The sequence below is a fragment of the Mustelus asterias genome, chromosome 11 (genome assembly GCF_964213995.1).
Source record: "Mustelus asterias chromosome 11, sMusAst1.hap1.1, whole genome shotgun sequence".
Lineage (NCBI taxonomy): Eukaryota > Metazoa > Chordata > Chondrichthyes > Carcharhiniformes > Triakidae > Mustelus > Mustelus asterias.
The window spans coordinates 19,269,940-19,283,742 of NC_135811.1; the positions used below are offsets into that span (position 1 = coordinate 19,269,940).

Here is a 13,803-nt window from a genome sequence, read left to right on the forward strand (position 1 = left end):
ACGGTGGCACAGTGTTTAGCACTGCTGCCTCACAGCGCCAGAGTCCTGGGTTCGATTCTGGCCTTGGGTCACTGTGTGGAGTTTGCATGCACTCCCCATGTCTGCGTGGCTTTCCTCCGGGTGCTCTGGTTTCCACCCACAGTCCAATGATGTGCAGGTTAGGTGGATTGGCCATGCTAAATTGCCCTCAGTGTCAGGGATTAGTAGGATACATATGTGGGGTTACAGGGATAGGGCCTGGATGGGATTGTTGTCAGTGCGGGCTCAATGGGCCAAATGGCCTCCTTCTGCACTGTAGGGATTCTGCAATATAGAATTGTTCTTTATGCAACTTCACAGAGAGAACAAGACAGCATGATTATAGGATGAGTAGACTGCACTATAAATATTACTTAAGGAATGACGACCTCACACATAGGGTTGTGAAAGTTAGGAAATAGTTATTTGCTTACAATAATGGATGCAGATTTAATTGAAGCATTGAGAAAAAAAAAGGCATTAACAGACTCCAGGCTCAAGAGGGAGATCGGAGAACCAGATCTGTGCCTCGGCAGGAGGAAAATAAAAGATTTCTACACAGGGGGGGCAAAGGCTGAGGGGGCAAAGGCTGAGGTGAGCAACTTTTGCAGCAGCGATTCTCATTAACGCTCACAGTTTCGCTCAACGGGATTATTCAGTCAGGATAAGTGTTTCCAACAGAACATGATAGACTTTACACAAAATACATCTTGATGGAGTTAACATAATATGGGCAGGCATGTTGTAATATTATGCAAAAAACACAAATGCACCAACTGATGTGTTTACTGCGCCACAGAATGCTAATTATTAAGTAAAAGACTTTTAAAAAATCTGGATACTCCAGTTGAACAACATGGAAAAGTGACCCAGACAACAGCAAGTCTTGCCAAAGAATGTTAGGGTGCTGAAGGAGTGGGTGAGGAGGGGTTTGAATGGTTTCCCTCTTTGCCCTCTCCCCATTTGACCACAATAGAATTTTTTTTGAAAGGATATGGATACCAATCATTGAGCAGTTAACTGTTTAAGTGCTGTAATCCTAAAAGAACCAATAGGCAGGTGTTCTTGAGTTTAACGAAGAAAGACGTTGGCTTTATTATACTTATACCAATTTAAGTAAAATAATAAAATAAGCACCAACCTCTGCACCTGCACACTTACAAACCTGTGTGCACACTCCACAAACACACACATATCTCTCTCTCGCACACAAACACACACCACTCATCCCTCTCTCAAACACCCCCCTTCTCTCTCTCACACACACACTCTGCTCTCCTCGCACACGTACTCACCTCTTTCTCTCACACACACACTGCTTCCCTCGCCCATGCACTCAGCTCTCTCACACACACACACACACTCTCACCTCTCTCTCTCACACACACACACACTCTCACCTCTCTCTCACACACACACACACACTCTCACCTCTCTCTCACACACAAACAAACACACACCACTTATCCCTCTCTCAAACATCCCCCTTCTCTCTCTCACACACACTCACCTCTCACACACACTCTCCTCTCTCACACACACTCTCACCTCACTCTCTCTCACCTCTCTCACACACACACTGCTTCCCTCGCACACGCACTCACCTCTCTCACACACACACACACACACACTCACCTCTCTCACACATACACTCACCTCTCTGTTTCTCTCACACACGCACGTTCACCTCTCTCTCTCTGTCTCACACACACACACACAAACACATCCCATTCTCTGTTACTCTCTCTCACACACACCCCTTTCTCTCTCTCTGACACACACACACTCACCCCTCTCACATGCACACACTCATCACACACACACACAGACACAAAGGGTGGGATTTTCCGGCTGCGCTCGTCCCAAAACTGGAAAATCCCACTCAAGTTCGATGGACCGTTGCATGATCCGCCCCCCCCCCCCCCCCCCCCCCCCCCCCCGCCCACTACAATTCCTGTGGCAGGCGGGACGGGAAAATTCCCCCCCCAGAGTATTTTAAAACATTTTTCAAACCAGCACAGAGGTCACAGGACCTCCATTAATGTAAGTAGGGACCAGGGAGTTCATCCACAGAGGCAAATGAACTTGACTATGGAAAAGCAGCCAGGGTGAGGGAGAGAGTGCCTATAGCAAGTAGAAGACCAGCCCCACGTCTGACGCACAATGGCGCAGATGATCCAGAAAAACATTGCTAAGTGCTTAACACTGGAAACAAAAATAGAGGCCTCGAAATTCTGCAAGCACACAACAGGTGTCTACAAGTGTCCAATATAGCGGATGAGGGGCACATTCTCAATCTACACCAGACGTTTACGACCTGCTGTTATGGACACATCTCTTTAACAGGTATACATTCTGGAAACATGAAAGAGTTTCTATAGAATACTGAAATAAAGGTTGTAAGATTGGTACACGACCCTTTTGTTTAAACTAGACAGGCCCCAATTTAATAAACCTGACTCCCAATGGAATAAACTCATAAATCATGGCACTAACAGTGAGTGGGAGCCCTGCTGTGAAACTACTCAAAGGGCTCATTCACTGCTACCAGGTTTGTCCTTCCTGGCTGCTCTTAGGCATTTTATGGCCTATTTTCTGCCTTATGTAATAAATTCTGATACTTACTATTAATTAAGAAGTCAAAATATTGTGAACAGATTAACTCATTTGGAGACAAAGGTTTGCCATTACATTAAGGAGACTGATTGCATTTCCATTTATTTTCTTGAAGTGATTTATTTGGGGCAGTGTAAAAGCTTTGTATTATATGATGCATCGACACTTCACAGCCACTGTGAAACAATATTAAGACCATAGGGAATCAGAACAGGAGTGGGCTATGCAACCCCCTGGGCCTACTCCGCCATTTAAGAAGATCGAATCTCAATCCCCAGCTCTACTTCTACCCCGATCCCTTGTCGCTCACATATTTCACACCAGTGATGAATACATTAAGGATCTGAATTCAAAGTGCAGCAGACGTTTCCTCCCTCAGGAAGCCTCATGCTGTTTGTATCTATGCTAAGCTGCACCTCACTCTGGTTTCCGATACATTGACAGTATAGCTGCAGTGCTAATATGGACCTGAATCATCTACAGAACAGCAATCATTGTCAGAGTTTCTCTGCTTGAACCTTTCCACATCTCGATGCTTGCCAGGTCTTCAGAGCCTATCTTCTCCAGTAATGCGGAGTGAAGTGGCACAGTGGTTAGCACTGCTGCCTCACAGCACCAGGGACACAGGTTCGATTCCCGTGCTTGGGTGCCACTGTCTGTGTGGAGTTTGCACATTCTCCCCATGTCTGCGTGGGTTTCCTCCGGGTACTCCGGCTTCCTCTCACACTCTGAAAGAAGTGCTGATTAGGTGCATTGGCCATGCTAAATTCTCCCTCAGTGTACCCGAACAGTCGCTGGAATGCGGCGACCAGGGGATTTTCACAGTAACTTCATTGTCGCGTTAATGTAAGCTTACTTATGACACTAATAAATAAACTTTAACTTTGAAGCATCTCTTGGAAAAATTCATTGCACGCTGCAGCATTAGAAGAGGTGAGGGTGATATGGGGAAGACCCCTTTTTGTGGTATTTTTAATTGTCCACTGTGAATGGGTGGGTGGGTGGATGAATGTTTGTGAGTGGACAGGGGGATAGGGTGGATAGTGTGACTGATGGGTGAGCTGGTAGGTGAGCTTGATGGTAGTCAGGCTGGGGGTGTAGTTGGATTGGGTTGAGCGTAAATCAGGGGAGGGGTGTGTTGGGAATCAGTGTGAGGGGTGTGTTGGGAATCAGGGGACCAATATCCTGGCCGGTAGGTTGGCTAAGGCTACTGGGGAGAATTTAAACTAGATAGGTTGGGGGGAGGGGAGCTAGAAGAGTTGACTAGGATCAAGGAACTAATTGATGGGGGGCAGGATGCAGAGGTAAGGGGAATTACAAATTTAATGGTAGAGGAGAGGGTGCAAGTGAATGAAGGCGGTAATTTAGATAAGGGAGTAGAGGGAGAGGGTGTTCGCGACTCATCAAAGCGGGTCCAGATAAAAGCTGGAATAAGGACACTTTGCCTGAATGCACGAAGCATTCGGAACAAGGTGAATGAGTTGATGGTGCAAATCAGCACAAGTGGGTACGATCTAGTGGCCATTACAGAAACGTGGCTGAAAGGTGACCAGGACTGGGAGATGAATATCCAGGGGTATCAGGCGTTTAGGAAGAATAGACAGGAAGGAAAAGGTGGTGGGGTCGCGCTATTAATAAGAGATAATATCAGGGTAGTACTGAGGGATGACATAGGCTCTGAGGAACAAAACGTGGAATCATTATGGGTAGAGATGAGGAATAGTAGAGGGAAAAAGACACTAGTAGGTGTGGTATATAGGCCCCCAAATAATAATGTTGAGGTAGGGAGGGCTATAAACAAGCAGATAAGGGATGCGTGTAAAAACGGAACGGCAATAATCATGGGGGACTTCAACATGCACATTGACTGGCAGACTCAAGTCGGTAAGGGTGGAATGGAGGAAGAGTTCTTAGAATGCTGTCGGGATAGTTTCCTTGAACAGCATGTTACGGAACCGACGAGGGAACGAGCTATTTTGGATCTGGTATTGTGTAACGAGGTAGGTAGAATTAAGGATCTTATTGTGAAGGACCCTCTTGGGTCTAGTGACCACAATATGGTCGAATTTCTGATTCAGATGGAAGAGGAGAAAGTTTGGTCTCAAACCAGTGTCCTCTGTTTGAACAGAGGGAAATATGATAGGATGAGGGATGAATTGGCTAAGGTAGATTGGGAGAGCAAGCTGGCAGGTAGGATAGCTGAGGAACAGTGGAGGATTTTTAAGGAGATCCTTTTCAGTTCTCAGCAAAAATATATTCCAGCAAAAAACAAGGATTGTAAGAAAAGGGAGAACCAGCCGTGGATAACGAAGGAAATAAAGGAGAGTATTAAAATAAAAACAGCTGCGTACAGAGTGGCCAAAAATAGTGGAGAAACAAGTGATTGGGAAAAATTTAAGAAACAACAAAGAGAGACTAAGAAAGCGATAAAGAAAGGAAGGATAGACTATGAAGCTAGCAATTAATATAAAAAATGATAGTAAAAGTTTTTATAAATATATAAAAAGGAATAGAGTGGCTAGAGTGAATGTTGGACCCTTGGAGGACGAGAGGGGGGAGTTAATAGTGGGAAATGAGGATATGGCTGAGTCTTTAAATAAGTTTTTTGTGTCGGTCTTCACGGTGGAGGACACAAATAGTTTGCCAAATATTAACGATAGAGGGTTGGCAGCAGGAGAAATACTTAATACGATTAATGTTACCAGAGAGGCAGTGCTGGGTAGACTAATGGGACTGAAGGTGGACAAGTCCCCGGGTCCGGATGGAATGCATCCCAGGGTATTGAAAGAAATGTCAGAGGTAATAGTGGATGTGTTAGTGATTATTTATCAAAACTCGTTGCATTCTGGGGTAGTGCCGGTTGATTGGAAAACGGCTAATGTTACGCCGCTGTTTAAAAAAGGAAGGAGACAAAAGGCGGGTAACTATAGGCCGGTCAGCTTAACGTCTGTAGTAGGGAAAATGCTGGAATCCATTATTAAAGAGGAGATAGCAGGGCATCTGGATAGAAATGGTTCGATCAATCAGACGCAGCATGGATTCATGAGGGGAAAGTCGTGCTTGACGAACATGTTGGATTTTTATGAAGATGTGACGAGGGCGGTTGATGGAGGAGAACCGGTGGATGCGGTGTTTTTGGATTTCCAAAAGGCGTTTGATAAGGTGCCCCATAAAAGGCTGCTGAAGAAGATTAGGGCACACGGAGTTGGGGGTAGTGTGTTAAAGTGGATTGGGGACTGGCTATCCGACAGGAAGCAAAGAGTCGGAATAAATGGGTGTTTGTCCGGTTGGAGGAAGGTAACTAGTGGCGTGCCGCAGGGATCGGTACTCGGGCCGCAACTGTTTACCATTTATATAGATGATCTGGAGGAGGGGACGGAGTGTAGGGTAACGAAGTTTGCAGACGACACAAAGATAAGTGGAAAAGTGAATCGTGTGGAGGACGGAGAAGATCTGCAGAGAGATTTGGACAGGCTGAGTGAGTGGGCGAGGATATGGCAAATGGAGTATAACGTTGATAAATGCGAGGTTATACACTTTGGAGGAAATAATAACAAATGGGATTACTATCTCAATGGAAACAAATTAAAACATGCTACCGTGCAAAGGGACCTGGGGGTCCTTGTGCATGAGACGCAAAAGCCCAGTCTGCAGGTACAACAGGTGATCAAGAAGGCAAATGGGATGTTGGCCTATATTGCGAGGGGGATAGAATATAAAAGCAGGGATGTCTTGATGCACCTGTACAGGGCATTGGTGAGGCCGCAGCTGGAATACTGTGTGCAGTATTGGTCCCCTTATATGAGGAAGGATATATTGGCATTGGAGGGAGTGCAGAGAAGGTTCACCAGGTTGATACCGGAGATGAGGGGTTTGGATTATGAGGAGAGGCTGAGGAGATTGGGTTTGTACTCGTTGGAGTTTAGAAGGATGAGGGGGGATCTTATGGAGACTTATAAGATAATGCGGGGGCTGGATAGGGTGGAGGCGGAGAGATTCTTTCCACTTAGTAAGGAAGTTAAAACTAGAGGACACAGCCTCAAAATAAAGGGGGGTCGGTTTAAGACAGAGTTGAGGAGGAACTTCTTCTCCCAGAGGGTGGTGAATCTCTGGAATTCTCTGCCCACTGAGGTGGTGGAGGCTACCTCGCTGAATATGTTTAAAGCGCGGATGGATGGATTCCTGATCGGTAAGGGAATTAAGGGTTATGGGGATCAGGCGGGTAAGTGGTACTGATCCACGTCAGATCAGCCATGATCTTATTGAATGGCGGGGCAGGCTCGAGGGGCTAGATGGCATACTCCTGCTCCTATTTCTTATGTTCTTATGTTCTTATGAGTGATTGGGAGTGAGTTCTGTAGTTATCCAGGAATTAGACTAGGATTTCTCTGTTCAGCATTTCCTGGCTAACTATTCAGGTAAGTGGGTCGGAACAACCTGAAGTCTCCGACTTTACCTCAGAGTGTCACGGGGGGATGCCAGCGAGCCGAGGAATAACCCATCAGAAGTTCAAACTTCCCAGGCAATTCCCACAGAGGTCATTGTGTCAGGAGGTCTGCAGGGTCCAGACACACACCTAGGGTTGTACATCCTGTCTCCAATGATCCGGAAACCAGAAGATTTGGGCCACGGCTTCACTTTGAACTGATGCCCGAGGTTTATTGAAAATAATTCTGAACCCAGGAACGAGGAGCTAGGGGGAGGGTTTTGGTACAAAACCTGTTAGTCATGACACTGATGTAGAGTTTTCTAATTACAGATGTGGAATCTTAATCTTGCAATGTAAAATTTTAAAGAGCCTTTGTTTAAAAACAATGCTTTGTTTAAGCACGTCAGCTGAAAGAGAATAGGGCCATTCTCAATTGCTGACTGCCTGCTTTTCACCTCAGATCAGGTGGTTAAGCTGTTGTAAATTGGATGCCCAATGTCTATCTCATGCAATTTTGGTCTGAGAGGCTGTTTACATACTCGATTTCTAAAGCCTATTCGAAAACAGAAAATGCTGGAAAATCTCAGCAGGTCTGACAGCATCTGTGGAGAGAGAATAGAGCCAACGTTTCGAGTCTGGATGACCCTTTGTCACTTCTGGCGCGGACCCGATTAGAATATGTAAAATCTAATTTTAATTCATTAGCAGGTCCGGGACTGACATCTCCTAGCCCGTTAGCCTCTCCCCACACCACCCCCATCCCCACCACCCCCCCCCCCCCCCCCCCCCCCCCCCCCCGCCCCAGTCAGGAGTGGTTCACTCCAGTGGGGTTTACAACAACTCCCCACTAGCGGGGAGCTGGTGGCCCGACCCCGCTGGAGTGAAGGGAGGCTATGGAGAGACACCCCCCACCCCCGCCGGAGGTCAGGGGTAAGGGGGTTGCCCCTGGCATTGCCAGCCTGGCAGTGCCCAAGGGGCAAAGTGGCAATGCTCAGGGGGCACCTTGGCACTGCCCACCGGATATCAGGCAGTGCCAAAGGGATGGGGCCTAATGGGGGTGGGGGTGCGTGGCCTCTGGGGGCAATCAGTGGGGGGGGGGTCCTGCTGCCACTCTGCACTTGGGGTCAGTGACAGAGAGAGGGTGGGCAATGATCAAGACTGGCCTTCGGGGTTGGAGGGGGGGGTGGGGGGGGGGGGTGGGTGGGAGGTTGGCCTGCTGGGGGTCGGGACTATGGGGGAGGGTGGTGGGGGGGGTAGGGGTCGGAGCTGGCCCGGACACATCCAGGATCAAAGGAGTGGGGGTGGTTGCACGGCCAGCGATGCAGGGCTGGCCAGCAATCGTCACAGTGCTCTGCGAGGCTTTTGAGGGTAGCCACAAATTGGTCTCGCCCTCCATCTGCTCCTGCATGTAAAACACTCTACAATCAGCAGTGGTTTTGGCGCGGAATGCCCCTCCAATTCCGTACGCAACATCTGGAATGGCTTCTCAGCCGGTTTCTCCAGCTGCAGTAAACTCCTCAGGATGTCAAATGTTTTACTTTCAAATGTGCTAAGAAAGACAATGAGGTCGTCCGCCACCCGGTTTGCTGTCACAGAAATACTGAACCATTTGATGTAGACCGTCCACGTTGAACGGGCCTATCATACCAAATTTTCTCGTTGGCAGGGGTTTTCCCACCCCTGAACCCAACCTTGAAACCTGTTTTTTTCCTGTGCTGGCTCCTGTGCTTGCTTCTCCCCGAGTGCTCAGTATTCCCTATGGCCCAGCAATCGAGTCTTCCTCCGTTCACCCCGCAACTTGCCACCAATGGCTGTGGAGACAGACTTGCAACCGTTGACAGCACCCGGGTCTTTCCAACTCGCTGTTACTCCCGTGGTCTTACCCATCCCCTGAGGGTTTCCCTTTCACTCTGCACTGTGGACCACGGCAGACGATTTGCGATGAAGGTTCCGATCCTTGGAGGTTCTGGTCACTCCAACCTCGTCGCCAATGTTAAATTCTTTACTACTGAAGAATATCCTCACAAACTCACTCCACAGACAGGCGTCAGGGAACACAGGTATCTACTGCAGTCTTACTCGCTCCACACGCAACCTTTAGGCGGGATTTTGACTTCAAGGCGTTCAGTCATAATCCCACGGATGGTAGCTTTGCACCATTGGCTCCTCAGCAAAAGTACAACTACCCTCCCAGGGTGGTTCCTGGGCAGATCACCCTACACCCCGGGTCACTTGACCCATTCCCTTAAAGGGGCTACATACCGACATACATAATAGTGCTTTTTACTCTTGTCCTGGCTAATATGAGTAGCGCCTTTGTGGGGAGATGCATGGGTGGTTTGGGGCCCAATGAGTCCTCACAGCTAGTGAGGAAAATCTCCTGAGAACTATTGGTGTTGTGTAGTTTTGTTTCTGTATTTTGGTTACTTTGGGGTCAAGTTGCAGACAGAGAACATATCCTGGGAAAAGACATTGTTTTGTATCAGTGACACCCCTGATATAGTCGGAGATGGGGAAGTATGCTTTGGCGTGCACCTAAGCATGGTGTGAGAATCTTTGGTTGATCGACCTTTTCTATACCTGTATCAATATCTTATGTTCTTCTTGGCTGAATATGTAATGGCTGTAGCTACTTTGAAAATCCTGGAATATAAATTACGTGGCGCTGTCTCTAGTATCCTGTGAGCAAAGGCGTGCACCTTTGTACTATTTACTCATGGTTTTACCTTGTTATCCTGATTTCCCCCAATCTCTGAAACATTCTTTCATTGCTTGTATCTTTAGAGATGCCGTTTGTAATGAGTAATCTGAACCAACGGAGTTGATGATGTAGCCAGATTGAATTGCATGCTGGTAAAAGTGGCCAACTCTGAGGAGTTGAGTGGTTCTAACCAAATATGGGCATAACAAGCTACAGTCTCAACAGCAGTAGACAACTTTAACTGAAGTAATGAAATCTTGTCTGATGAGATAAACACAAGGTGATAACGTGATTAACTAGAATAATGAGATCATGTCTGTTGAAATGATAGGGGAGGTAATGGTCTAGCGGTATTATCACTAGGTTATTAATCCAGAAACTCAGCTAATGTTCTGGGGACCCGGATTCGAATGCCGCCATGGGATAGATGTGTTCATTCTTTTATTAACAATATGCCCCATTTCTGCCACGATGACCATCTTGATTGGGACTGTAAGGGGAGCCAATGGCCCAGTGGTATTATCGCTAGACTATTAATCCAGAAACTCTGTTGATATTCTGGGAACCCAGGTTCGAATCCCGCTACGGCAAACGGTGGAATTTGAATTCAATAAAAAACATCTGGAATTACGAATCTACTGATGACCATGAAACCATTGTCGATTGTTGGAAAAACCCATCCAATTCACTCATGTTCTTTAAGGAAGGAAATCTGCCTTCCTTATCTGGCCTGGCCGACATATGACTCCAGAGCCACAGCAATGTGGTTGACTGTCAACTGCCCTCCAAGGGCAACTATGGATGGGTAATAAATGCTGGCCAGCCAGCGACGCCCATGTGCCATGAATGAATTTAAAAGAATTGTGGCTTGCTACAAGCAGGCACGTAAGTACCGAATCACACACCTCCTTGAGAAATACTGGCGAATGGAACATTGGCAGCAACAACCCGGGAACAACCATCGCAAGAACAAGAAAGAAGATCCCTGAGCGTGAAGCCCTGAAGACAGTGAGCTTGGAGCCCAGAGATTCCAGCACAGGTGGTCGACACATGTTAGCCCCTGACCAGCCTGAGCCAGACTTGATTCACTGATATTACTTGGGAAGATAAGCATTGCTTATTTTGAGGAATAGATCACTTTAGAAAAGGAGATAGTCACTTGAATCCGAAGTTTGTGTTCACCAAATAGATCGAGCAGGAGAGCCTCAGTCACCAGTGCTCTCTTGTCTTTATATGTACGTATGTGTGGAAAAATAATTATGCTGTACTGCACCAATTCTTGAGGTTTTACTTATGCTGTGAGTGACTTGAAGATAGTCCGTGTATAGTTTCTCTTGAAATTATTTGATTTGAGTTGATTTATTGTTATCACACGTATTAACATACAGTGAAAAGTATTGCATTCTGCGCGCTATACGGACAAAGCATACCATTCATAGAGAAGGAAACAAGAGAGTGCAGAATGTAGTGTTACAGTCATAGCTAGGATGTAGAAAAAGATCAACTTAATGCGAGATAGGTCCATTCAGAAGTCTGACAGCAGCAGGGAAGAAGATGTTCTTGAGTCGGTTGGTACGTGACCTCAGACCTTTGTATCTTTTTCCTGATGGAAGAAGGTGGAAGAGAGAATGTCCGGGGTGCATGGGGTCCTTAATTATGCTAGCTGCTTTGCCGAGGCAGTGGGAAGTGTAGACAGAGTCAATGGATGGGCGGCTGGTTTGTGTGATGAATTGGGCTATATTCATGACTTTTTGTTGTTCTTTGCGGTCTTGGGCAGAGCAGGAGCCATACTAAGCTGTGATACAACCAGAAAGAATGTTTTCTATGGTGCATCTGTAACAGTTGGTGAGAGTCATAGCTGACATGCCAAATTTCCTTAGTCTTCTAAGAAAGTAGAGGCATTCTTAACTATAGTGTCGGCATGGGGGGACCAGGACAGGTTGTTGGTGATCTAGACACCTAAAAACTTGAAGCTCGCAACCCTTTCTACTGTGTCCCCGTTGATGTAGACGGGGCATGTTCTTCTTTACACTTCCTGAAGTCAATGACAATCTCGTTCATTTTGTTGACATTGAGGGAGAGATTATTGTTGCCGCACCAGTTCACCAGATTCTCTATCTCATCCTGTACTCAGTCTCATCATTGTTTACCTACACTGTTTACAAAGAGTATTGCTACAAAAAGACACGCATTATCCAGGCTTTTTATTCATCGGGAGGATTCACAAAAATACCAAATGTAAACAATTTATATTTCATGAGAAGAAGGTGCTGATTGGTTGGCCAGTGGATTCTGATTGGTAGAGGTGATACCATGGAGAATGCACCAGTGGTGGTGACTGACAAATAACTGCCAAGCTTTGCATAAGTTCAAACCAGATTGACTCTGATTGGTCAAGCTATTGCCCTGGGGAAAGAACCAGAGGACGGTTGTTGCCTATATGGTTTAGTTGAAACAGGAGTGATGTGTGTGCATGTTCTTTCTGTCTGCAAAGAAAAGGGCTCCATGTGTAGATATATGTAGCTTCTAGCACATGTCAATCAGCCACACCGTGAGCCCGACTGATATTCTTAAATTGATTGTCACCATCATTCTTAACACACTCAGAATTATTAAGCAAATGTCGTCCAATCGCCAAATCACATTTAACGTTGGACACTATACACTGGACTTTTCCCGTCCCGCCCGCCATGGGAATTGTAGCGGGGTGGGGGGTGGAGTTGGACCATGCGCAGGCCCGTTGACCTCAGCCGGATTTTCGGGTTCTGGGTCGAGTGCGGCTGGAAAATCACATCCCGTGGGTTTTGACTTTTGCAAACATGGGCTGGCTGGTTACGGTCAGTACCTTGTCTGCTGCAAAAAGCCAAAAGGACATGTTGGCCGAGTTCTCCAGCCATTCACGCTGGTGGGATTCTCCGGTCCTGCCAGCAGGGCACCCCTGCCCGTAGATCTCCCACCGGCATGGCGTGATGTCAGTGGGAATCCCACCGCCTAGCAAACAACGTGCCTCCTCCCGCCTGCGGGAAACACACAACTGGGAGACCAAAGAACCTCGCCCATTGTTTGATTCAATCTGACAGTCACTGGGATGTACAGCCTATATATCTGGCATCACACCGGCACTGAAATTCATATACCACATTAGTCATTAGCGTGATAGGCAGAACACCTTTTTGGTTTGGACAGCAGCATCCTATTAGTGGTAAATGCCCCTTGTGTTGCTACTGCATAGTAACAGTGTGAAATGGTTAGTTTCACCTGTTGCTCAAAACATAGAAGGATAGGTTGAAAAGTTGTGATGAAGCAGAATGAATGGGAGGAGACTGGTGTGGAGTATTGAGCCCAGTGTAGATTTTTTTTTGTGTATATATCCAATTCAATGCGATCCAAGCTGACAAGACAGGGCTCTCACCTCCTGTCTTGGGCTTGATCTACATGATCCAAGCTGATTGGAGTAGGCATTGCACATCCTCCAAGGCTTGATCTCATTTGCATCTTAGCCAAAAGGCCAAGATGCTGCTTTTAAAAATTGCTTCAAATGAAGCCACAACCTTATGACTTCAACCAAGTACAGCATGTCGACACTACACTTGATCTTAGCCAAAAGGCTGAGAAGCGAGCCCAGTGTAGATTAATTTTTTAAAATTCCAATTCAATCAAATCAAGTCCAATTCAGAGTCTTAACAAGTTGAGACATTCCCGATCCAAGCTGACAAGACAGGGCTCTCACCTCCTGTCTTGGGCTTGATCTACGTGATCCAACCTGATTGGAGTAGGCATTGCACTTCCTCCAAGGCTTGATCTCATTTGCATGTTCGCCAGAAGGCCAAGATGCTGCTTTTAAAAATTGCTTCAAACGAAGCCGCAACCTTATGACTTCAACCAAGTACAGGATGTCGATACTACACTTGATCTTAGCCAATAGGCTGAGAAGCCCAGTGTAGATTAATTGGGCCAAATAACCATTCTCTGTGTCATAATTCTATATAGTTCTGAAGTGTGTGGCCCACATCACTCCATTTTTCTTACCTCTTCCAAT

At 46.6% G+C, this 13,803-nt stretch overlaps 1 non-coding gene across 1 annotated transcript; it reads right to left on the reverse strand.

Moving 5' to 3' along the window:
- Positions 1-13,190: 13,190 nt before the first annotated feature.
- LOC144501092 (U2 spliceosomal RNA) lies at positions 13,191-13,384 on the reverse strand. The gene has a single exon (XR_013499060.1). It is a non-coding gene; the product is annotated as a U2 spliceosomal RNA (small nuclear RNA).
- Between the last annotated feature and the right edge of the window lie 419 nt (positions 13,385-13,803).